This window comes from Trachemys scripta, chromosome 2 (assembly GCF_013100865.1).
Source record: "Trachemys scripta elegans isolate TJP31775 chromosome 2, CAS_Tse_1.0, whole genome shotgun sequence".
In the NCBI taxonomy this organism is placed as follows: domain Eukaryota; kingdom Metazoa; phylum Chordata; order Testudines; family Emydidae; genus Trachemys; species Trachemys scripta.
Genome location: NC_048299.1, coordinates 98,132,222 through 98,159,296, shown reverse-complemented (window position 1 = coordinate 98,159,296; position 27,075 = coordinate 98,132,222). Strand labels below are relative to the sequence as shown.

General features: G+C 39.5%; 1 long non-coding RNA gene across 1 annotated transcript in view; it reads left to right on the top strand.

Annotated features, from left to right (window-relative positions):
* The window catches only part of LOC117872639, a 131,883-nt gene extending 105,371 nt beyond the window's left edge, over positions 1-26,512 (top strand). Inside the window, exons 2-3 of the long non-coding RNA XR_004644543.1 lie at positions 24,437-24,618; positions 26,016-26,512. This is a non-coding gene — a long non-coding RNA (uncharacterized LOC117872639). The remainder of the gene's footprint in view (positions 1-24,436; positions 24,619-26,015) is intronic.
* Positions 26,513-27,075: the final 563 nt, after the last annotated feature.

Here is a 27,075-nt window from a genome sequence, read left to right as displayed (position 1 = left end):
TGTGTTCATAACAATGTTCATTGCTTTTAGAAAAAGGGAACACTAATTTACTGTGTGTGATCTCCATAACAATACACATGTTTATGAAATTTCACCAACTTTAAAAGATATGTTTCCAAAGATTTTAGGCATAACAAAGGATTTTACATCTTACTAATGTACTGATTTGGCTTAAAACTAGTTCATCGGATAGTCAGAAGCAAAGAAAGGGAAACTCTTTGTCCAGATATCTGGAAGCAAAGGGTTGTTGCTTGCTTCAAAGGGGATGGGGGGAGAGGGTGTGAAGGGAGAAATGGATGGACAGGAAGACTTTGGAAGTCTTATGCACTAATAAATTTGTTAGTCTCTAAAGAGCCACAAATACTCTTGTTCTTTTTTTGGAAGTAAGTGTTTTTTTTTTGTTTGTTTGTTTGTTTTTTTTTTACTATAGTAATTAAAATGTGCGTTTTAGATAAGGGTGGTCTTTTGAAGAATTTATTTAAAAAACCATATGTCTGAAGATCCAAGCGTTTAAGGCTAAAGATGATTGTGCATCTAAAAATCTATACAAGGATTTTTTAGAGATGTGATTTTTTTATAATCTTCACCAACTCACTAATGAAATATTTTTAAAGCAAATTTTAAACTAAGGTCCTGTAGACTGACATGTTCTGAGTAAATTTAAAAATTTTATTAAGATGATGTTAAAAATAATAGTGAAAAGAGTTTGAGCACAGAAGTTTCTGGTTATCAGGGAATAACATACAGATTATCGAGGGTGCAAAGTTTGGTTTAAGATAAGGTGGCATGAGGAATACATAATCTGCAATATCCCCGATTTGGGGGTAAAAGGTTGATGGGTCAAAGTACAGACATTGAGATATGAGGGTATGAAGTTCATAAAGTGGCTATGTTCGGGTGTGGATAGTAATGACTGGATATGATGATGAGGATGGATTGACCCTCATTTGGTGAAATTTAATGTTCAGGGAGTTTATGGTTCCAGTTCATATGATCCAACGGAGAAGGTCACTTGGTCTCTTTCTCGTAATGGGAGAATGATGTTGCTCTGGCTCACGTTTCCTGGTCCTGTCGGTGGCCAGTGATGTGCTCGATGTATATTACAGTCATGCATCACTGTTTTTGTCAGTACATTCAGAAACTGACAGTAGATACCTGAGGGTTGGCAAATGCCTGTTAAATGTCTTCATTACACCTTAAATGGCTCTTTAACAGTTTCAGTGTTGTGCTAATAGGTCTGGCAGGCTGGAGACTGTTTCTCTTTTAACTACTAGATGCCCTTCCCAGGAAGATTCAGAGCCTGCAGGAAGGGTCAGAACAGGGATAGGAAAACCAGTAGGGTGGACACTAAGACCCAGTGGTGCCCCAAATTTTCAGGTGCCCTACCCAGCTGCCTATGCCTGAGTACAGCCCTGAGCACCCCCAACCACTTGCTGCCCTAGGCCACTGCCTAATTTGCCTAGTGGCTGCACTGGCCCTGCAAACATCCCCAAAAATACAACAGGTCATTCTTGAAACAATAATACAATTGAAATCATATTGGATTAATGTAATTTTAGAATATGCTGTATTAAGCACATCTGTGATTTAGAATGGAGAGCTCTCTCAAAGTAAAGAGGCTGTAGGATAGTCCTGTAGGAAAGGTTTCATTGCTACTAATTTACTCTAGGGAGGTTACCACAGTGCATTCAGTTTGTAAGTTTTCAGCAAAGGGGAGTTTGAAGTGTTCTTCTGATATCAGTTTACTAAACACATGGATAGCTGCGGATGACTCATTATACCTTTCTTTGAGTCCCCTTCCCCCGCAAAAGAAATGCAATAAACATATAAATGTGATTAATTTACATCATATATTTACTTGGCACTTACTACTTTTCCCATGTCTCTTATTTCTTTACTTATTTCCTTTCTCCCACTTTTATTTATCTCAAATTCACTTCACCTTTCTACAACTATTCTGTCTTTTTCACTGTTCCAAAAGTCTCTCTAAACTTTGTTTTCTGTTGAATAGTCCCTCCATTAATTTCACCATCCTTTTTCTCCCATCCTCAATTCGTCTCTTTTTCCCTTTTCTTTTATGTTCTCCATCCCACATCTACTCCCTCTCTAGCCTTCCATTATTTCCCAGTTTTTGGTCTCCTTCCCATCTTCCTTACTCCTGCTTCTCCTCCATTATCGCCCTGTAGCAGTCTCAGCGAGATTACCAGGATTCAGCCCACTTTAAATACCAAAGAACATCAGCGGTGTCAGCTGTCATAGCTCTATTGACATTAATGAAGCTTTGACAATTGATGCCAGTTGAAGATTTTCCCTTGGAAGTGTTGGATAGTTTTTTATTTGGAAGAGTTCTCTTAGAGCTAGGGACCAGATCCTCAGATAGTGTAAATCAGCATAGCTCTCAAAATGTTGTTTTCCCTCCCCATGTGGCCCACACATACAGAGAAAACTGACTATAAAGGGAAACAACGAAAGTGACTTCACAAAGTAAATAAACTGAAAAAATAAAGAATTTTTGCACTAGTTTCTCATTTATAGTAATCATTGCTGTTATAACAATAGCCGTGAATTTTCAGATGGAAATGTAATTTTTTTATTCTACTGTTTTAGTTGGAAGTGTCCTTTTAAGTCTGTTACTTGATAATCTGCATTTTCTGCCTAATCAATTGTGGTAGACTGATTTCCACAAAAGATAAAAATCTACTTCTTTCTATATTAGAATTTGTGTTATTGATTATAGAGCATAGATTTAAAGACTTTTGAGTTGCAGATTTTGTTTTTATCTTGTCTTTAGGGATTTATTGATGCTGAGTTATTTATCCACTGCAGCAGAAGATATATAATGTTCAGTAGTTTGAGCCAGAGTGTGCTCTTCACTAACTTTCAAAACAAACTTTACTACTTTGTACTCACAATTTAAGAATTGGCATCTGTAAGATAGAATCTGTTTGGCATAATGGCCTATACTAGCTCACCAGAGAGACAAGGTCGGTGAAGTAATATCTTTTATTGGACCAACTTCTGTTGGTTAGAGGGACAAGCTTTTGAGCTTACCCAGAGCTCTTCTTCAGGTCTGGGAAACTTAAACAGAGTGTCACAGCAAAATACAGTGTTGAGCAGATTGTTTAGCATAAGTAGCTAACACATTTTTCAATGAACCATTTAAGATGAAATGGCCTGTTTACACCCCTCCAGTCATAGGGAGGAAAGGAAAGCGGGTGAGGGGGGCATTGTAAGTGGATAGATTGTTGTAATAAGCTCTAAATCCAGTGTCTCTATTCAGTCCATGACTTTTAGTGTCTAGCAGTTAGGAAATTAAGCTCCCAGGCTTGTCTTTTGAAAATGTTGTTGTGCAGATTTCCTTTGAGAATGAGGACTGAGATCAGTTATAGAGTGGTCACTTTGTGAACACTATACTGCATATATCATTGTGAGCTTTGGTTGCAGTAGGTGTGACTCTTGGAAAGACAGACTAGTACCTTTTTTGTGTATAGGTTTGTTATCAGCCTGTCTGTCTAAACCAAAGCTTCCTCTCTTGCATTGGCAACTAGCTCTTTACATTTCCCTGAAGAATTATCCACAAGTGATTTTTAATTTCTCCTTGCAGTTTCCTTTTCTCTTTCTACTAGAGAGGTTCTTGGCATTGCTGAATGCACCCTTCTTTTCTCCAAGTCCAATTTGACATCTGCTCTGTCTCCATGCTGGGGTTCAGAGAAGTTTCTCAATGAGTTACGCTTCTCATAACGATGCATGTACTTCTCTTTGGTTTTCTCCCTGGCACACTGTACTTGTTTAAACTTTGTCACAAATTTATTCTCTAGTATGGGAACTTCAGCCTTCTGTCTACCAAGCAATTATTGGATTGGGCTTAATTGACTCCACAGTAAACATTGTTCTGTAAAAAGATCATCCTGCCCTGAGGTATTTTTAGTGGTTTATACGTCTCTTTCATTAAACCTATCCATTCAATGAGGATATTATGGTATAGTAGTAGAGCTGGTCAGGAATTTTTTTGATATAATGGTTTTTCATTGGAAAATGCTATTTGTTGAAAGCAAATCTTTTTGTGGAAACAAACCAGTTTCAGCGAATTTTTTTGGGGGAAATGTTTCTCAGATCCAGAATAGAATCTCTGGTAAAAGTGACACCAGGTTAGCCATTAGTCCAGTGGTTAGGGTACTTACCTGGTATATGGAGAAGCCCAGATCTGTTTTGCCACTTGTCCCAGATGAGTACCTTAATCACCAGGCTATTCTGGGATGGGTCTCAATATATCTTGTTGGAGACGTTCCACTTTATATAAATAATTAAATATTCCAGAGCAGGGACTTGAACCTAGGTCTCTTACATTCCAGGTGAGAGGCCGAACTACTGGGATACAAAGTCTGTTTCTCTCTCTGGCCAAATGAATACACAACAATTTAGCAGAGGAGGAGAAAATTATACTCAAGCTATTCACACATGTATAAGTGAAACTGCTATATTCTGTGTAAATTATAAACAGTTTTGCTCTGGGACACACACATTTAGGGGTACATGATTTCTATATCTACAATTGCTACACTTGTTTTTATCAAATCTATCAATCTCCTCAATGCCAATAACCCAAGTCTCTTGACAGTAAGATTTGGAGTAATTGTATTTGTCATAAACTTATAAATCTCACTGGGTACCGAAAAAAATTTGGCCATAACTTTAGCTTGTTCCAGTAGAGATGAAGTCATATATTGTGATTATCCTGAGCTTATATGAGTCAATTGGCAAGGGGTTTTTATTGGATATAGTTACTGTTTTGTTCTCCGTGTAGAAAAAATTCTTGCAGTTATCCTGTAAAGTGATTATCATTACTTTTTTCACTATGTGCCAAATCTTCAGCCTGAATTACACAGGCCTAAGGGACAGTGAAGTCCCTTATTCCTGACTTTTAAGGTTCCCCACCAGTATTGACAGATGATCAGAACAGTTAGTAAAGTATGCAAGAGGGCATGGTGCTCTTCTGTATTAATTCCAGGAATGTAGACTGTGGAATTGCAGAAAGGGGGAGAGGAATGTATGGAAATAAGCTCTCAGCCCCCTTGATTGGGCTTCCACATAACCTACCATTCCCTCTCCACCCCACAGACTGGAAGAAAAGAAGAGCTGGGGACTGGGGAGTGAAGGAATAAGGGAAGGGTAAGGATGTGATGTGCTGTTCCCCCTACCTCTTATTGCCTGGATGAGTAGGAGATTTTTCTCCTGACAACTCCATTTTGTGATTTGCCATTTTGCCCTTTAATAATCTATTCAGCTGATAGTCAACCACAGCAAATTCTGCATCCGTTCTCCCCTCCCGCTTCACACATCCAGAGAGCCAGGAGACTCTGAATATCTGTAGGCAGGTTTTCTTTACATCATCCCCAAGGGCCCATGGTGTGTCTCTGGATATTATGTAGCTGCTGTGTGATAGCACTTTGGGGAGGTGCTGCCTCTGAACAATTCCAGTCATGCTTCAGGTATACTTGGTCCTATCTTAGAATGGAGGACTGGACTAGATAACCTCATGAGGTCCCTTCCAGTCCTACATTTTTATGACTCATAGCTGTAGGGTCTGGCTCAGCCACCATATGCCAACTGACTTCATGAACACCTCAGAGTTCTGGATAGCCACATTTGCCATTTTATATGTATTGATAATACAGCTGTTCGAAAATTTTCTGACAGAATAGTTTTCCATTGGAAAATGGTGATTTGATGAAATTGAAACATTGTGTGGGAATGTTATAGATTCTGTCAAAATTTTCAATGAAAAATTATTGGAGTATTGTGCGTTGATAAAGTTGAAGAGCTTTGCTTTGAATGTATTGACTTAACCTTTATATTATATTAATGTCATTACATTATAAATTATAACATAATATAAAAGTCAAAGGATGAAGTCAGAATGAAGCACTTTGATAAGGTCATTTTGATGTTTCTTTAAAAAAAAAATTGATTTGTAGAAAATCTGAAATGTCAACTTCTCATTCTGATTTGGAGTTAAAGGAAAAGTTGGAATTTCCTGCAGAAAGATTTGCCCAATTTTAATTGATAGGTGAATGTGAAGAAGTTAAAAGTTCCCATAGGTGCTCTGTAGCAATAGATTTCAAAACACTTTACAAAGATGAGTCAAAGCAGCATTATTCCCATTTTACAGAGGAGAAAACTGAGGTACCAGATGCAAAATGACATGCCCCAGCTCGTACAATAGGTCATTGAATCATGGAAGGAAATTAATGTGGGATCCCGATTTCTAGTCAAATGTTCTATCCAATGTACCACAATGCCTTGAAAGATGTGACAAACAAAATATGAGACATTTAGGCATTTATTACATAAATAATCATGTCTGCAGGATGTTCTTAAGCATCATATTAATTCCTTCTCCACAGTCAGAGTTTTTATTCCAACATTCTCGCCCTCGCTCTCTATTTGCAATGAGTTCAAGCAGAGTTGGTCAAACTATTAATTTAGCCAACAGATCTAGCACTTTTTTCTGTTTGTGAAATATCTGCATATAGGCTGTGATTTTTATAAAATTGTTCTTTTTCCCCCCTAGTTGTTTCAGGTATAGGTTCTGCCACCATATTTGAGCCTTGTGGTGATGTGTGCCAGGCCTTTGTAGTCCCCTGCTGGAGGCCCCACTGCTCTGCTGCACTCCACCCCAGGAAGCAGCTTTTTGAGCGGAAAAAAGCAGCAGGTGTTGGACCTCCAGGCTTTCTTAAAGAGGCATCCCAGGGAGCAGCCATTTTTGGAACCATTGAGATCTGATCCTTCAGAAACTAGGAGGGCTAGTAACCAGCCACAGTCAATCAAGGTCAGCAAGTCACTTCCTGGCTGGAGCCAGAGGAGTGAGGAGGGATGATCCCTAGACTAGGGCCAGAGGAACAATACTAGGCCAGGTTCCATTGCTGGTCACACTCAGTGGCAGGACCCCAGAAGGAACTCTGCTGATTTAACTCCAGAGATGAAATTTAGCCCCAAAAGTTGAGAGCTTATTTTGTTTCTAATTAGCTCTGAAGGGCAACAAACTGCTTCTATTTTGAATTCGTTGTACCCTGGAAGGGATTTTGGACTGTGTGCCCAGGCTGGAGGGCTGATCCACAGAAGACTCTAAGGAAGGCAGACGGCCTGCAGGGGGCACTGGTAGCTGAAGAGAATGGCAGCATTGTGTTTAAAGGGTGAGTGTAACCCACCAGAATATGGCATCAGAAGTGGGGTTTGACGTCCCTTCCTGTTAAGGAGAGATGACGACACGGAGAAATGCTTATGCCTGTAAAGTATGAAATATCTGATATCCTGGATCTGCAGATGGAGCACCAGTGATGACTCCAGGAGCACTAAGGCTTGGCAGGGAGACTGGCCAACACCATCTGCATAGACCCAGCCATCACAGACACCAAAGGGAAAGGAATCAGACAGCCCCACCAAGGGTGTGCAGGTATTGTGGACTAGAGGGGCATGCAAGTTGGGTTTGCCCCAGGAGATCACTGGCTGGTGCAGAATACTGAGGCACCTGCAGAGGTCCACGTGATAAAAAGTACCTACTGTCAGAGACTCTGATGCCCATTGAGGAGACTGATAAAACACTAGGACCAGGGATAACGTATTTAAAGTGGGGCACCTAAAGAGATCTGGCTTGGCAAGGACTTTGTACTGCAACAGAGGGAACCTCACTATAAGGGTGTAAGAAATGGTGTATCAAGGCAAACCTGAGTTGGAGCTCAACCAGAGGTTTTCCCCATCCTCCTTGTTTAGCAATGATGCAGCAATGTCTTCTTTAGCCATAGGACAGAAGAACCTCAGAAGTTTGAAGAGCTGGATGCAGGAGCCAAAAAAAATTAATTTAGAAGAATCCAGCACTTGGGGTGGGTGGGGAGAAACCATGGGCCCGAAGGTAAGGAAACTCTGGGTCCCAAAGTTCCCAGGGAATGTGGGGCAAGAATACAAATGAGATGGTGGAGCAGATATTCAGTTTGCAGCCGTAAATGTGGGCTTTCCTGGCACAATTATTGGAACAAGGGAAGCAAGCCCAGTGACTATACAATAGGCCTATCTGGTTAATGGCAGATAGCAAGAAAAAATATGTAGGTGTCAGATGGAAGAGCTGACTGAAACACTTAAAGGGAATCTTCTTCAGAAGAAAACCCGGGTTAGCTCTTAAGAGGCCCAACAGTTAAGGGTGCAGTTCCAGAACCTGAATGGGCAGAAGATATTTAATATATTCCAAGTATTGGCTGGGATACCTGAACAAGGTGTCAAATGCCAGACAGTGTGACTGGGAGGGACCAGTCATGGCAGCATCCAATACACAGGGCCAGGGAGCCCCAATTTTAGAAGTGACTCAGGGCTTAGAGGTTGGGGTAGCTCAAATTGAAGAGAGTCAAAGCAATAGTATGACTGGGGATGATCGGTTTAGGAAAGCAAATATAGACTCAAGGCCATGAGGAGATATGATGGTGTCGGAATATAGATATTCCCTCTTTGGTTTAGAGGCAAGAGTAGCATGCCTGGAACAGGTATAGGATTGAGGGCTTGTCTATACTGGCACGCTAAATAGGCACCACAGCGATCGATGCAGCAGCGTCGATTTAGCCAGTCTGATGAAGACACACTAAGTCGATGGCAGAGCGCTCTTCTGTCAACTTCAGTGCTCCATTTTCTCAAGAGGCAGAAGGTTAGTTGGAGAGAGAGCATCTCCCGTTGACATAGCATGGTGTAGACACCATGTTAGGTTGATGTAAGCTACATCACTCGCTATGTGTGTGTTTTTTTTCACACCTCTGAATGACATAATTTACATCGACTTAAGCAGCAGTGTAGACCAGGCCTCAGAATCCAAGAAGTGGCAGGCCGATGGGCCACTGGGCAGCTAAGGGAAAGAGGGAACATTGAGGTAAAACACAGCAAGAACCTTTATGTTTTGGGCCCTAGAAGAAGAGACTGGGGCTAGGAGATTGCTCCTCTTGCTGTGTTTTACCTCAGTGTTCATGATTGGTTGAGACATTCCAGATTTATATGCAAGGGGGCTGGATGTAGAGCAATTTCACTGGCGGGAAATGGCTTCCCCTTAGTTGGACACAGCACAAGGTTGCTGGCATCTATGACATCTTTCTGGTCTTATCTGTTTATCCAAACATTTCTAAAGAAGGCAGTTTGAGTGGGGAAGATTTCTCCATCTCTCCTTCACTCTCTCTTTAAAGGTTTGTGTGAGAAAGGGAAGGTTAGTTACTGCAATTGCCTTTGTAACATTTCTTGCATTGTGATTAGAGAGTTGAGACAGGCAAAATATAAATAGAAAAATTCATTTAAATTACAAACCTGCCTACTTATTTTTGTCCCCATAAACACGTTTTAACATAATGTTCTCTTGGAAAATTGAACATCTAAATCATGTTTGGCTTCACTGAATCTATCCTCTGATTTTTATATACATCATCTTACATTATAGCACCAAATGAATTAATATTTTTGACAGAAAAGCTTGGACTACTCAGAGTCAATGCAGACATTCCTTTCCCTGGCTCATATTTAAGAGTGAGTCTTTGGTTGTCAGAAAAATGTGAACTATTATTTAATTTGACTAGGAGCATCAGAATATTTCACATAAAGACATACATTAAGAACATTCTCAGCCGCCGCACTCTTTTGTGAGGTAGCAAAATGAATAATCACATTCTTGTTCCAGAATTTCTTAGGCATCCTTTTAATCCTTTCTGATATGTTTGGAATAACAGTGCTTCTCAAGATACATGATGATCCTATACTGAGGAAAATATAAGGCAATATATTATTTCATTTTATATCTGAGAGGCCGCTCCTATTGAAGTAAATGGAAATTTTGCTACTGACTTTAATTGAATCATGTTTAGTCCCATGATCAAGAGGGTTTTTTGTTTGTAATATGAAAACCATAACCTAACTGTGAGAGTCTGATACCGGAACCCTTTTTTTTTTTTTTTTTTTTTTTTGTCCATGGTCCAAATGGAATCTGATCACATTTACTGTCATGCTCCATTTACTTCAAGGAACTGCTCCCCGTTTAGATCAGTGTAAAAAGATCAATGGGACCCAAAGCCCGGACTATGGGATTATTTGTGGAACTACTTGCCATGAGTCAGAATTACTCATGACACAAGTTGGGTGAGGTAATATATTTTATTGGACCAACTTCTGTTGTGAAAGAGACAAGGTCAGATCAGAAGATCTCTGTCTCTCTCACCAACAGAAATTGGTCCAATAAAAGAAATTACCTCACTCATTTTGTGTCTCTAATATCCTCAGACCAACATGGCTACAAGGACACTGCATACAGGATTACTCATGTGAGTTATGGTTGCAGTATTGGACAACATGGCCTTCCCAACACACAAGTTGCATTACATGAACTATACAAATATAATTTAATCAGTGCAGTCTCCCCTCCCCCGAGTGTGGATTATACCGGTATAATGGTGCTTAAACAGGTATAACTGTGTCCACTGGTATGTACAGGAAAAGGAGTAAACTAGGGCAGTAGAACCACATTCATACTGATTCCACTGCAACCCCAGTAGGGGTTGTACTAATATTATTGTATCAGTAAAAAAAAATCACTCCCTAACCTACACAGTTATACTGATACAAAGGGCTTATCTACACTGGCAATTAACTGTGTTGCAACTGGGAGCCGCGCTGATAGCTATGCCCCTCATGGAGGTGTTGTTTTTTTTTTTTTAGAGCACTGCCTTGTGACCACACAAGGCTCATTAAAGCACTGCCACGGTAGCGCTTTAGTGTTGCCAGTGTAGACTACCCCAAGTGTAGACGAGGCCTAAGTATGGACCTGCTTATCTCTGTGGTTTCCAGCTTTTTGGGGGGGGAGGGAGGGAGGGTTCTCCTGGGTTGGGATTGATGGATGGGTGCTTCTCTTACATCATGACTGGACACAGTTACTGTTGTCTTCCCCCCCTCTCCATTTTCTGTTTATTTTCTCCCCACTCCCTCTTCTTGTTTCCCTTTCTGGGTATTTTTCCTCTAATTCATTTTTGCTGTTTTACATGCCTTTTGCTGACTCTTCTCTTCCTTTCTCATAGCTACAGCCCCATTGCCCACCTTTCCTCTATTCAGTGGAAGGCCATTGAGAGCAGGGCAGACCCAAAGCTGAGCTAAGAGCCATGGGATAAGTAAAGAGGTTGGTCTGGTGGACTCCTAGATCAGCTGGCACCCTTTTATTTGTGAACTGCTCCTGCAGTCAGCTACATTAGGGGCCACAGTGGCAGCAATGAAGGAAAGTGGGTGGCTGAAGAGAGCCACACATTTATGTGTGTGTGCATGTGTGTAATCCTTAGTCAACAGGGTTTCCATCTAACTTTCTAAAAATGTTCACCTTTGGCCAAACATGGAAAATTTCAACCCCAAAAGTGTATTTTTCTGACCGTTATGAGCACATGAAAATACAAGAGTTATAATGGAAAGCATTTTAAACCTTAACTATACCATTAGCTGCTGGTGAAAGACACTATATAACAAAAATGGCGGATAGATGATAACTGGAAATAGGTATAAATCAAAAGCTGATATCTTAATACCTTAAACTCTGGGAAGGTTTGAATCCAGATACAAAATATATTTTCATGGGCCCATCTCCAATAACATTTTGGCTGATTGATTTTCTGATTTTAATTCTCACAACATCCCCCCTCCCCGTCTGCACACACCCAATTATTTTCGAAACGTGTAAAGGGAAATAAATAAAAGTATTTGTTTGGAAAGAAGCATGGGATTTGGCCCATAGCATCTAAACAATGCCACATGGTGTACATAAAAGAGAATGGAAAAAAACATTTTAATGACAGATTGTAGCTACAATACTGCCAGACACTAAAATATGAACCATTGTTATATTCCTAGAAAAAATATAAAAAAGAAAATAAGTTTTTCAAGACGGTGTCTAATCTTTCTCTCTTCTTGCACCGCTGCTTCACTGAATCTGCAGCATTATATCCAGTATTTTCATAAGTCAAGATTTTTGTTTTTGCACAGTTTAGCATATATTCAAATTTCTTAGCCAAATTCTTCTCTGTTCCAATAATGGGCTTGCACTAGCAAAAATGGGAGCAGAATTTCACCTCTTGAATATTAAAATTTAATAGAGGGGTTCGTGCATTATTTTATATTTAAAATTAAATACTGTATTTAGCACAAAGTCCTTTCTATTAGCACTTTTAGGAACAGCCTTGCCAGACTGTCACTTCATAGTATACTTTTTGATTAAAGGTATTATTTTTCTGCTGTCTTTATGAAATTTAGTTTTGAAATAGATATTCCTGAACAAATATGCATCAAAAATGGCCTCTTGCTTATTCCTGTTAGACACTTACAGGAGGTGTTTCCCAACTCTGTCAGACATTTTGTTGGCCCTCTCAGCAGTGAACCTGGTTCTTCCAGCTGCGCCTCATCCCTCCGACATTTTTCCCTGGCTGCTCCCATCTCCCTAAGGAATTTCCCCCCAGTTCTTCCATCTGCTTCCCCAGAATAATGTTTCCTTGGCATTAACAGACATTCCTCTAATCCTCTTGTTCCATATTCTAGACACTTTGTAATATTGGGAAAATTGCCGGAGTAATCAAATGTCTGGCATAATGCTGTCCAACCTATTGAGGCAACTTTTGCATATTCCAAGATATTTTACTTGACAACAGCCATCAAAAATAGTAGAAGAGGAAAACTCCAAGTGTTGCATGTAACTTTTAATTTTGGATTGGCCCTTTGCTGGTCAGAGAGAGAGAGAGAGAGTGTGTGTGTAAGGGGGAGAGGAGATAAGGAAGGGAAAATACAAGGGTTTTTGAGCATACTCAGCTGAGGTGAAAAGCCTGAGTTTTAGAGGTGTTGAGTGCTTGCAGCTCACACTGAGTTCATTTGGAGCTGTGGGTGATCAGCTCCACTGAAAAGCATCTTAAGGACATTCTTAAATTTATCCCTATTCAGCAGCAGCACTTGCTTTGCTGAAAAGGGGTAGACTTAAAGTGCAATGAAGGACTGTTGGAGTCAATGGGACTTAAGCATGGGCTTAAATGATTTGCTAAACCATCACCTAAGATTTTAGCAATGCCTAGTGGCCCCTAACCCCTTGTGATAACATCACAAATACAATGACATTTCCCTAGTTGACCTGACATACCAAAAGCTGTTGCTGGGACAAGCTGGAGGATGGAGATTGTAAATGTTTTATTTAAATACACACATCTTTCCCAAGATCTCAACTGTTTACTTTTAGGGATGTATAGCTATCCTCTTCCGCACTGCCTTTACCTCAGTGAAGTGAGAAGGCCACCCTTTAGAGCTCTGCTCATTTTAAATGAGGTGTGAACTATTGGGGCAATGTTAAATGCTACCTTAGAGTCAATTTCTTTCTCTCTATTTCTTTTAAAAAACAAACAAAGAAAAACAATGTGAAAAACTATGGTAAATGCAATATTAAAGTTACCTATTAAGATACAGCAAAGCCAGGAAATATAGGAGTTAAGTTTCTCACAGTAGCACAAGGAGATCATCAGGATGAACAGCATCAGCCCAGGCCAGTGGAACTTTCCTGATATTGGGCTGATTTCATGAGTCTGAGTAGAAACTGTACACACCTGCAAATGATGATCTCAAATAAGGAATAATAAATCTAAGAAAATCATAGACCACTTGTAGGCAATTCATGAAAAGAAAATGATGTTCAATTCATCAAATGGAATTTCTCTAAATTGATGACTCAGTTTAATTTCAAACAGGATTTCCTTAAGCTCATATCAATCTTCATAATCACATTAACAAATGCTGATGATCGTGCTTTTCTCCTTTTGGAAACAAATTAACTGCCTTTAACCAATGCACAGACCTTTATGATATTTTTTTTCTGAACCAAAGCCAGATTATAAGCCATTTACTTCCTCCCTTGCCCATCAGCAAGCATGCCAAAGATTAGCAAGGTCTGGACTAAATTTCCTCTTGCAAATGATATCTTTTAGAGGGGTCTTCCTTTCTCAGGGACATTTTCAGTTGCCCGGTTCCTACTAGTTTGACAGTTAACATCCACGCTGGTCTAATGACTCTCTCTTTCCCTTTGTCCAGACCATTTACCTACTGCCTATTTCATTCATTAATAAAATGTTCATTGATCTAGGCAGTTTCATTCTCAATAAATATTTTTGTTAGAAGTGCTGTGGTAGAAATCCCCTCTTCTGAAGAAAGTGTATATAATTGCACGGTTGTCCAGATTCATTATTGGGATTTTTCTTCTATTGCTGTAGCACTGAGCAGAAGCTAATTCTAAAGAGAAATACTGAAGTCGATGGGCTAATGAACAGACCTGGAATGGAAAAAAAAAACCATGTTTTGGTGTTTTTTTGTTCATGACTCAACATTTCCTAGTTCTGGCCTGACTGGAAAGGAAATTGCCAAAATCTAGTGATAAAATTCTGTTCTTGTGCTATTTGCAGCCTGTCTGGAAACAGGAAGTACCAAAACTTTGACATGACTTCCTGTCCTTGCAAGATTTCCAACCTAATTTTCCAGAATAGATTCTGGTAGTTCAAATAAACAGCTAGCATTCTGAGTGCTTATTTGACCCAAAACTCCAGACTTCACCCAGAAGGGTCGCTCAGCAGTGGTAATAAATTACTTGGTTGGATTTTCATTTTAAAAAGGCAAAGAAGATGATTAATAAAAAAGAACTTTTAACTTTTCTTATTAATTTATGAATCTGGCACCAGTTGCCCTTTTAAGTGTTCCAAAGACTTTATTTACATAAAAAGGTACTGTGTGTGATTTTTGTGAGCTTAAAAAATAACATCTTTTTTTAAAGAGTTGAATAGCAAAAAAATAGAAAACAATAAACATCTGCATATCAAAATGAATATTTTCTTAGCTTTTAAGAGTGAAAAGTTCAATTTATTTCATGTAGCTTTAATTATATGAGACACAACCATCAGGATATGTGGGTTTTTCTTAGCATGAACATCAGATTATAATTTGTCTGCTGCCAGAAAAAAACTGTGCTGAGAAACAGATGGTTTTAAAAGTATATCACTTGTTTTAATAAATATTCAGTATTATATAGTACAGTGCATATACAAACATATTATATAGTGCTGCAAATTTACCCACTTCTTGCAGCACAGTTCTCGGTGAGACAGGAAGAGAGAGTTTCTGCAGATGTGCGTTTTACTTGGCAAACAAGCAGAGAGGGTCTGTTCTTGGTAGAGGAGACATGATAGCCCAACATGAGAGAGGGAGGAAATGAGAAGAGGATTGGGAAGTGCTTGGAGTTGTGGATGTGTCAGGGGAAATTAAAAAACAGATATAGAAGGTGCCTTCTGTGTGATGGTGAGGTAAGAGATGAAAGGATAATGGAAAGATCCAAGGAGGAGGCAGTATGGTCAGAAATTTGGAAGGGGAAGATGATTTTTAGCAGAGGCATTGTAAATAGACTCAATGGGAACACTGAGATGAAGGGAGGTCAGATAGGAGAAGATTACAGTAATCAATGCAAGAAAGATACCAGGGCAGGGAAGACAGTGAGGAAATAGTAAGCTACGAAGATATTAAGAGAAAGAAGTAACAGCACTTAGTGTGGGACTGGGTATGTAGGTTAAAGGAGAGAAAAATGACAGGTCTGGGAGACTGGGAAGGATAGGGGAGATAGAGAAGGAAGGAGGAGATGGATTAAGAAGGAAAATGAAAAGTCCAGAAGAAGAGATGTCTGATGAGCAGTTTGAGATGCAAGACTAAATGTAGGTATTGAGGTAGAGTTGGGAAACAAGTGTTCGGTAAAGTCAGGGAAGGAGGAGATAGGTCACTGAGAGAGAGTGAAGAAGAAAAAATCAAAAACAGAACCCTGAGGAATATCAACAAGACAAGAGAGCGAGGAGACAATGAGGAACCACTAGAAATATAGAAGGAATGATCATCAAGGAAATATAGGAGAAAGTAAAGTGGAGAGAGAGGATTGTCATTGTTGAAGTGCAGAGGTTGGAATGTACATTTGATGTGCTTCAGGTCAGAGCTGCAGCAGAAGAAGTCAAAGCAGTGAGAGTATATAGCAAGTTCCAGGATTTTGAAGAAAAAGGGGAAATAAGATGGTAGCCAAAGAGGAAAACTGTATCAAAGAGAGGAAACATAATTTTGCTTGCAGGAAGAGAGAAAGGGGCCAGAGGAGAAAGCACAGTTTAAAGAAAAGGGATTAAAAAGGGAATTGGAGGTCAGAAGGAATTGAGTCAAGGACACAGATTGAAGCAGAAGGCTTGATTTTCCTTTTTCTTACACCAGTGTAAATCAGGATGTAAAACCACCATAAATGAGAAAAGAATCAGGCTCAGAGAGTAGTTTTGAGACCAGAAATTGATGAGGAGGTGGTAGAATTAAGATTGAAAAGAGGTAGGAAAAAAGGAGGACACGAGACCTGGTTGAATATTGTCCATTTTGGCAGCCCTGGATACTGGAGCATTTGGTTTATCCAGAGACCAGGTACAGCACAATTGGCAACAGTACAAATAAGGTATGTCAACCCCTAACCTGACAGGAACGCCTCTAAGTGTCAGAGAGTAATTTTATTCTCTATGCTCATTCAATAGTTGATCTCTCCAAGAAAACTACCAACAAAAGTGCCAATTATAATGGTGTTTTTAATAACAAATATTTTTCCATTGGGAACTGGACCCATTTCACACAGATCACCATGTATATTTCCTACAGTAAATGACTTTTTGTCATTGCATCCCTGGTCCAGATTTGAAATATCTTATTAGGGGTAAAAGGTCCAGCTAATAATCCCACTAGTTTTCCATTCCTCCCCAAGCGGCAATATCTGAAGAGATTATGGGTTTCTAGCAGCAATTCTCTGAACCATTCTTCCAACCAGGGCAGAATGACTAAGGAGTTCAGGGGACAACAGTTCTTATTGCTTCAGCAGAAAGGCTCACATGCCTTTAGAGCCAGAAGAGAGCAGAGACCTGGCCATTCCACTTTGTGATCAGGGAGTACTCCTAGGGACATTAATTGGGCTAGTACCTAGTGCTCAAGATAGACTTAGATTAACATTGTGCCGGATTCCTACACTAGTGCACGGGTATCGGGCTGTGCATGCCCTCTTCCCAGACACTTTTGCAGGAGAAAGCAGATTTATTTTTCCATGCTGACTTTGCTTTGGGTATAACATCATCTTTGTAACTGGCACCAGATGGCCTGTTGTACACTTTGTTCCAGTAATATTTGTTGCTCACATTTCAACATCTGATATTCACTTGTCAATCTCATGTCTCCAACCCACAGGTTGCTTTCATATGCTGCTGCTGCCCTTTTGTATTGAATTTTTCCTTCCTCTCCAATTAACACAGCAAAATACTGACTTCCATTACACCTCAACTATCTGAAACGTATCATGTTTCACCCTAGGGCATGCTAATCCTAGGATTGTCATGCAAACCATTGTTATGGATCACATTGATATTGTTATTTAACAGTTAGAATAGGGAACTTTGAGTCTAAACTTTTGTAGTCTCTTTCCAGGCCTGCCGCTGATTTATTGTGAAATCTTGGAACCAATTGTCTTCCATTGACTTCAGCTGGAGTTATGCACATTCAGCTCTTCTGAAAATCGGGTAGTAAATTTCTCTGTGCTTTGGTTTACTCATTTGTAAAATGGCTGTGCTAGTACTTACTTATCTCCTAAAGCTGCTGAGGAAGGGGGAAAAAGCTCAGCCTGTATTCAGTGCTTTACTGTACTGGGATTTCACCATATATTCTATTGTAATGTATGTGTGTGTTGTTCTAAAACAGAAGCAAATTGAGCAAGGTGTCTTGACAAACACTGAATTCCACTGGAAGCGTGTTGAACATCTGAAATGTTTATAATGAGCTCATGTGCTAGAACGTGGGATTTGGGATCCATGCGTAGTACCGTGTTAACGTGGGGACTGCGTTATAGCAAGGACTATTTTAAAATTAATTACAATTAAAGTAATTAAATTTGGGATCCATGGCCGTGACGACGTTATATGCGAATTCACGCTATATAGTCGCGCGTTCTAGCGAGGGTCCGGTGTATTGCATAAGAACCTAAGGCCACGAGGGAGCAACAGCCAGAATCGTTAGGTTTAATAGAGTGGAACCAAGGTAGTATCTTCAAGTAACAAAAGCCGTTGGCAGATCTGTACTCACTGTTACAGTTTCTTTTGCAGAGGTTGGTGTGAGCATTTGTTTTTAATTCAGCCACATGGGTTCACACTCACTGAATTTCCCTTTAACAATAAGTGAAACAAACCCCAAATTCAGCAATAAAGCTTGGCCAGAAATAATCCTTTAAAAATAAAATTTCACATACAGTATGTGTCGGGTTGGATCACAGAAACCCCCTTGGGAGCTGCCACCTGATGTGCAAAAGACTACCTCTGCTCCTGTTTTCCCTGCCAGCTCAGGACTCCAGCACCCTGTCTTGCTGAGCCAGACACTCCTGTCTGCTGCAACACAGATCCAGGGTCTGAATCACTTGCCCCAAAGCTGCAAGTTTACCTGAAAACAGCTCACAGAAGTGTGCTTGTCTCTAGCACTCATATGCCCAACTCCCAATGGGGTCTAAACCCAAATAAATCCGTTTTACCCTTCATAAAGCTTATGCAGGGCAAACCCAGAAATTGTTCGCCCTCTATAACACTGATAGAGAGATATGCACAGTTGTTTGCTCCCCCAGGTGTTAATACATACTCTGAGTAAATTACTAAATAAAAAGTGATTTTATTAAATACAGAAAATAGGATTTAAGTGGTTCCAAGTAGTAACAGACAGAACAAAGTAAGTCACCAAGTAAAATAAAATAAAATGCGCAAATCTATGTCTAATCAAACTAAATACAGATAAGTTCCTCACCAGTTCCAGAATGCTCCCTTTTACAGGCTAATCTCCTTTTAGCCTGGGTCCAGCAATCACTCACACCCCCTGTAGTTACTGTCGTTTGTTCCAGTTCCCTTCAAGTATCCTGGGGGGGTGGAGAGGCTCCTTCCTTAGCCAGCTCAAGGCAAAATGGAGGGGTCTCCCACAGGTTTAAATAGACTCTCTTGTGGGTGGAGACCTCCCTCCTATGCAAAGTCCAGCTCCAAGATGGAGTTCTGGGGTCATCTGGGCAAGTCACATGCCCTTGCATGACTCAGTCTTTACAGGCCGAAGCCATTGTCCACATGGTATCTTGCATGTCTCCAGGAAGACTTCTTATGTGGATTGGAGCATTCCAAGATGCATTGTTCCCCAAGTGTTTCCTGATCAGGTACTTAACCTGGTGAATTCCTCCCTAAAGAAGCTGACCAAATGCCTCACAAAGCTTACTTAGAAACCAAGCCAGCATACAACCCATATTCTTAACCTCAAGTAGAAAATGATATATATGTACAAATAAGATGACTAGGTTAGTAGACCATAACCTTTACAGAGATATGGTACAGGCAGCACAAAACATATTCCAGTTATATCATACATACATTTATAAACACCTCCCCATGAAGCCTTATGGGGTACGCTGTCACACACTAATATTCCATTTATCTTTTGTTTACTCTCAAGTTATGAGTTAGAACATACCAGCCAGCACAAACTGCTTCTAAGGCTCAATTGTCAGCTGTGCTGAGTGAGAAAAATTGGTTGTTGCCTTTTTGCCTCCCTGAATCTGGTCTGGTTGGAGACCAAAATGACCCCCAGCATATAATAAAGCAGCTATCAGGCTACTCTAAATTAGGCTAACTGTAGCCAGTCACTATGCCAAACAAACATCTGGCTAAGTGCCATGCCTGCTGCCCTTGGCATGCGCCCATATGAAGCAGTGAAGGGGGAAAAGTGAATATTTTGGCTTTGTGCCATCCAAAGACTCTCCTGTCTCAGGGGCGAATGCTCAGCTACCATGCACTAGGATTGAGCCCCTAGATTACATTAAAATATTGTACCCATCGCAGTTACAAACTGAACGGTGTTTATAACCAATAAATCATTCCCTTAAGAAAATTTATTTTGCTTTGTATAAAATAAAAAAATTGTGGCTTGATCTTGATAGATCTTTTATGGGAACTACAGGCCAAATCCTTTGCTATGGGCCAAGTCAGTGGGTGACTGTATGCAAAGGAGGCTTTATACTCCCTCGATCCTGCTGCAGCCTCTGTGCAAATATTCCCCTGCACCAAGTTAGAGCAACAGGAGGCTTTTATTTTTTTAAAGATCATCCCTACATGTGTTTTTTGAATTTTATTTAGGGTTCCTAGGCCATTAAAATGGCACCTAGGGCAGCCATTTTATTTGACTGAATTACATAGAGTCCATCTCTGAGAAAAAATAGCTTTAAAATATTTCTGTCTGGTTTTCTGATTTCAGAGCAGGAGGGAAGGGAAGAATTGAAGAATGATCACTAAAGGGTTGGAACGACTACCATTTACATATGGAGGGATAGGGTTTATGTGGAGATCAGCCACCCCAAGCAGCTAAAGTGAACTGTTGCAGAGGCATGTGCTAGACAATACCTCGAGCTGCCGCTAATTTTGTGTGCTTGGACTTGTTGAACACAAAGCCTTGATCTTATTTTGCTAACATGGATCTTTTCCAAATAGGGTGTACTATGTAAACAGATGGGGGAACTGATGGAATAGACTGGATTTCGTATTATTGTGTTTATGTATGTGTTAATGGTAAATTCAAAATTTCAGTCTGGCCAACTGATCACATGTCCTGCCTACTTGTTCTTTATTCTAAAGTCATGTATTGCTCTTCTTACTTTAATTCTGCAGAGGAGACTGACAGCCAGGAAGGGAAGCCTATCTCCCTTGAAGTTAGGGTTGGGTTACTTTAGCTAACTTGGGCACAGGTTCTGCAATGGAATTTGTATGAGTGGACTTCTGTGCCCATACAGAGTCCTGTTATCTACAGTGGGCTTTTGCATGAGCACAGGAGTCCACCCATATTTATCCAGTTGCAGTACCAACGCCCTACACCACAACATATTCCCTTTTGCCTGCTTTCTATGATGTTTCTCTCCGCAAAAATACTAGAATTTCTATTATAATGCTTCTAAATCTTACAAATTTCAAAGGAATAACTACCCATTAACAAAAACTAATTTCTAACATGAATGTATTACTTAGTAACCACAATACAATAAAGCAGTCATTTACATTGATTCTAAATGCAGTATACTCAGGAGCTAATACAATAATCAGCAAGCATCAGAGCCCACTCAGTCACAATAAGCAGAGGGATGTATTCTGTAGAAGCAATGGAGGGTCACTAGATAGAGTAGAAATGCAGATGGAACTGTAAATGCAAAAGTAGCCATCCTTGTCTCTCTACACTATGTACTGAAGAGTAGTTTGACTTAAGTAATGGCACTGCACACCTAGCAATCACTGCACACCTAGCAATTTACTCTAAGAACTTCCAACAAAACTACAAAGGTTGTTCTGGAAACTGTTACGTTAGTATAGATATGAATAGTTTTATGCGAGTATTAGCTAATTCAAGTTCATCACTACCTGTCTAGACTCTTATATTCATTCCCATTACCATGGGATCTCAGTGCCTCCACATGTGTAACAACAATATTTTTCTCATGGGTCATCCTAAAGGTCATCACACGACCTTAGAGAACAGTCTGACCAGACATGCCAAACCTCTGGAAAAAAACAGAGAAATTGGGCTTGTTTTTGACTTAATTGGCTTGTGAGTTGCTTGTTGGCTAGTTTTTGGCTTGTTGCTTGGTTGGCTTGTAGGTTGTTGCTTCATTTTTTTTTTTTTTTTTTTTATCAGCTCCTGGCAAGCAGAGGCATGCAGGGGCAAGTCAGGAGTGCACAGCAGGCCCACCACAGTCCCAGACTGCATGCTGGGGGGATCAGGTCATATAGAGTGTTGGGGTACTTAGGTATTGGCTTGTTTTGACCTTGTTTTGAAATGGGATTAGCTTGATTTTTGGCTTATTATGAAAGTCGGGTTGCTTATTTACCACGTGAAAGTTGACAACTGTGAGTCTGACCCTGTTTTGTGCAGTTATTTACACCTGTGCAAAGTGGGGGTAAAAGGCTACATAGAATGTTAGCATTTTATACCCACCTGTGCCCACTTCCCATAGTAGTAAATTAATACGTGGTGCAAGGCAGAGCAACATCATGCCATAATACCTCTCCTCACATCAGGATATAATGACAAATTGTATTGTGTCACATATAATTCAACAAACTAAATCTGGACAGGTCTATCCATTCACAGAAACTTCAGTCATAAAAATTATTGCAAGTTTGATGTATACTTACTGCTCGGTTTATTTAAGAGCAGCCATGTGCTTTTATTTTAAAAACTGGGACTATAGCACAGCTTTACAAGTTCTCAGCATTTCTTATCTAGTTAAAGGAACCAAGGCTCCATAATATGTACAGACAATTAAAGCTGATACCATTGGATCCTATGCTTCCCAACTCCTTTTATCTAAATTGAATGTCTTACTTGATCTTCAATTGGGTCAATGGCTGCATCTAGCAGATATGTTCACACACACACATATGTTAAAACAAACCTGCATATAGTTTTAGGGTCTGATTCTAATGTTACGCTGCTGAAAATCAAGAGTAATCTTATTGAAATCAATAAGGAGTCCGGTGGCACCTTAAAGACTAACAAATTTATTTGGGCATCTGAAGAAGTGAGTTTTTTTTTACCCACAAAAGCTTATGCCCAAATAAATCTGTTAGTCTTTAAGGTGCCACCGGACTCCTTGTTGTTTTTGTGGATACAGACTCACACGGCTACCTCCTGATACTTACTGAAATCAGTGCAGTTATACCAGTATGAAATTGGTGTAAGTGAAAAGAGAAGCGGACCAAGTGTTTTTGTTTGTCATGGTGCATCTGTCATCCATATCTGCTCTACTTGGATCACAGTCTTAACTGTGTTACTAAGACAACCAAAAATAATAGAAATTGGCAACCCTAGCACATGCTGTGTTTAAATTAGGCAATATCTGCCTAAAATGTATAACCATTTTTTTTTTTAAATATTACAATTGGATGGTTTTATAGAGTGGATTATATTCTTTTTCATTTAACTCTGGCAAACTGTTGAGGTAATCAGGGATGCAGCTATACTGTATTTATGCTATGAGGGACGACTAGCTGATTTCATTTGCAGCAGTATGTGAAAGCTGCAGAGAGAAGCTATGCTCAAGTTGAGAAGTTTGAGCTGGTAAATTGGAGGGAGAATAATGTGCAAGAACAGCAAGCAAAAGTCAAAGCCAGAGATGGCCATTTGGCAACCAGTTTTCTTAAGACTGACATTTATGGAAGAAAGCAAAGTAGGAGGAAGAATGTGTATTGAGAGATTGGGGGGGGGGGCATTTATTGCTCTACAAACATGGCTCAAATAGATCTGTGTCAAGGGGTGGGGAAGAGTAGTCTTTCCTGACTGAGTTTTGTCTGCTCTTGTTTGTTGAGATTCTTAAAGTGCTTGTGAAATTTTTTTATATTGACCTGCAGTAGGGACCCCTGCATCTCATGGCTGGGAAAAAATTGAAAGGGGACACTGGGTATGCTAAAAATGATGTACATCATTCCCTCTTCTCCCAAACAAGTGTTTGTTACACCCGTGCTCAAGAAATCATCTCTTTGCTCTAACAGTCTTGTCAATTATAACCCTGTCTCTAGATTTCATTTTTGAAAGAGATTATTGGGAAGGCCATTGTAAAGCAGCTTTGTTATTGATTGAAATTCTCAGGTTTGGCTGATTTTTTTCAGTCTGATAGTTCATTGTGGAATATCCTCCAACAGGTTGCAAGCTGTATTTTAAGCCATCAATTTATTTGCTAAATATCCTCAAAACAATTGTGATTACTATAAATATATTAGTTCCAATGTACTTGACACACATTTGTGAGCTTTCGATTACTGTATAGAGTGAGAACAACTTATAGATTGTGAAAAGTTTGCAACAAGGATCGAACACTTAAAATTTTAGCTGTGTTGGTTAGCTGTGATAAGTCATATGGTTTTCTATTGGTTCTCTGATTGGATATGCATAACTCTTATTATCAGGCAGAGGGCTTGAAGAAGTCATTGGTGTATGCATCTCTTAGTGTAAGGTAGCAGCGTAGGGAGAAGGAGCAAATAAACAAGACTGGAGGATATTTAAAATAGTGTTAGACATTTTCCTCTCAGTATCACTTAGGTTTTGCTCAAAACATCATTCCTAGAAAAAATAGGGTTCTGTAAGATTTCTTGGCTGGGTAAAGAATTTAAATTTAATTTTCTCTCATCATATTCATAATGTTACCAACCCCAGCCATTAACAAATCATGAGTTGGGTCCAAAAGATCATGACATTGACTGTAAAATTGTGACAGTTTTAAAATATGGTATTTTGTGGGTTCTTTTTATTTGCCTTTCAGATTTGGAGGATTTGGACTTCATGCTTTGAAGCTTTTCTCTGCAACCATAAGGGCAAGAAACTTTTTTTAAAAATGACAGCTGGATTCTCACTAATCATGACTCCAGGAATAGGGGCATTTAGAAAAACACCTGCTATCACAAGACTCATGAACCCTCTGCACTGGTTGTGTCAATTTCCTATGTAAGTACTTGAGCATGCAGGCTTAATATTTACTAGGTGAGCCTTTAAGCAAGTGAAACTTGATCAGTTTCACGTTAATGAAAAACAGAAACAAAAAGGTGTGATTGGAGCAAATACTTATGACTTTATACTTTTGTGGCAGAATCTGGCTCCAGACTTTAGGTGAAACTCTGGAACCTAAGGGGGGAAAAAAGAATGGTACTAGGGCTTTAGTGGCCTTCAGTACAAGCAAGATATGAACCTCAGCTGTATTCTCAGCTGGGAATCATCTATTCTTCTGTGTTGATACTATTATCAGACAGGAGGTCATTGTGGTAATTAAAGCTGAGAAATATATAAACATGGGAAAGTATTTATTACGTTTCATGTTTTATCTTTTGCAGACATTGTGCTGATAGGATACAAATGTCCCTAACAAGACATTGAAAACAATAGGAACATTTTGTATTTTAACCTTCTCAATTGCTTAGCTACTACTTGTTTTGATGAGAAGCTAGTTTCAGAAAGATGTGGGGACAAGTCAGAAAATAACTTAAGAAATATTTCTGTAGTTTTATTTCAGTAGTAACACAGGAAAAGTCATCACAGTTATTTCAGAGATGAAAGTATATGCCTCCACCAAATCATTTCAGCTCATTCTGTTTTGACTTCATAACACTAGGTATTTTGGATGGCATGAGATTTACTCTGTTATGTGCTGGGTATATAGTTGTAAATCCAGACTAACTTCACTGAAGTCAGTAGATTTACTCTGAATTTGCATTGGTGTAACTAAAAACAGAATTTGGTCCTTTGTCTTTATCATTGCCCCATATTCTATCAATTGATCTACAGAGGTGCTGGAAATGCCATGCTGTTGACTAATATTCCCTTTTGTAGACAGGTACAAATACAAGGCAGTACTTCTACTAAAATGTATATTAGTCAGCTTGTTGGAAGTTTGTGGGGAGTGTTTATGGTGTAATAAGTATAGATGGTAAAAGGCTCAAAGTTTTTTTTTCTTTCTACTGTTCGTTATGACCTGTTCTATATATCTCTTATTTTGTTTTTGGCTAAACGTGGCCATTTGATACAAAATGATGAGATAAATATCCTAGTATAAATTAAATATAGCATTAATAAAAATAAATCCTAATTTGAGGAACAATTTGCTGCAGTGCATACATTTATAGATGCAGGAACTAGGGATGCAGGGGGTCCTGCAGCACCCCCTGACTTGAAGTGGTTTCCATTATATACAGGGTTCATAGTTTGGTTCAATGGCTCTCAGCACCCATACTATAAAAATTATTCCAGCACCCCTGCATAAATTGATATTTTAGAAAGAAAAAAAGGGAAAAAAGAGCAAAACACATGACCCTTAACTTTTTTTTTTTTTTTTTTTTTTTTTTTTTTAGCATTGCCAGAGCAACATCTGAAAAGCATCTGAGCTTCCTTTTTCTAGAAACCACACACCCATCCCATTAGCAAAATGAAGTCTGGGAACATCCAAAAACACATGTCCACATGATTGTCTTCTTGACAAGAGAGAATGAGACAAAAGCAAGTTGAATGAAAACAAAATGTTCTTTGGATTGCTTGACAGAAGTTCGTTTTGTTGATTTCATTGCTATTACATTTGCCAAGCTCAAGGCAACATTCTTGTTATAGCTGCTAAGTTCACAAACTGAATGAAGATTTACTTTGTGATACCACACATGTTGATTAAATACACACGTGTATGTTATATCTTCCTGAATATCAAAGATATCTTACTTTATATGTTATTATCTGACCAATACCCACATTTTTTGCATAATCAGGCAGTTTATTAATCAGGCCAGCACACATGCCACCTTTCTCCACTACTTGTCTGTTATGAATAAAACTAGATAGAAGAAGATGGCTCTCTTCTCTGCAGCTGACTTTCTTATGGATATTGTCCAGTAGACCTTCAGTGTGCTTCAGAACTGAAGGAATCTGGAGTACAGAGTGGTGGACATTACAAACCTGGGGAACATAACCAAGCATTTCGGTTAATGAGAATTGTACTATACTGGTTTGCTAGGGCTGGCCAGAAAACAAGAGTTCCATTTTGTGAAAAATTTCAAGGTTTTGACATTTGTATTTGTATAAGGAGGGAAAACCCCAAGTCCTTTCAAAATCAAATTTTCCATGAAAAAGCAGGAAGGGGAAACACCACCACCACCACCACAGAATAGCCTACTGGTTAGGATACTCACTTGGGACATGGGAGATTTTGTCTGATTCAGAGCAAGAACTTGAACCAACGTCTCCCACATTTCAGTTGAGGGTCTTCACCACCAGGCTGTAGACTCAGTCTCACTCTTATTCTGGCCTAGTAAATAATATATTCATACAAAATGGAACAGCTCCAACCGGAGAGGCTGTGTGTGTGTTGGGGGCGGGGGGTGGTGGGGCGACTCTATAGCTTGGTAGCTAGGTCACTAATTCTGA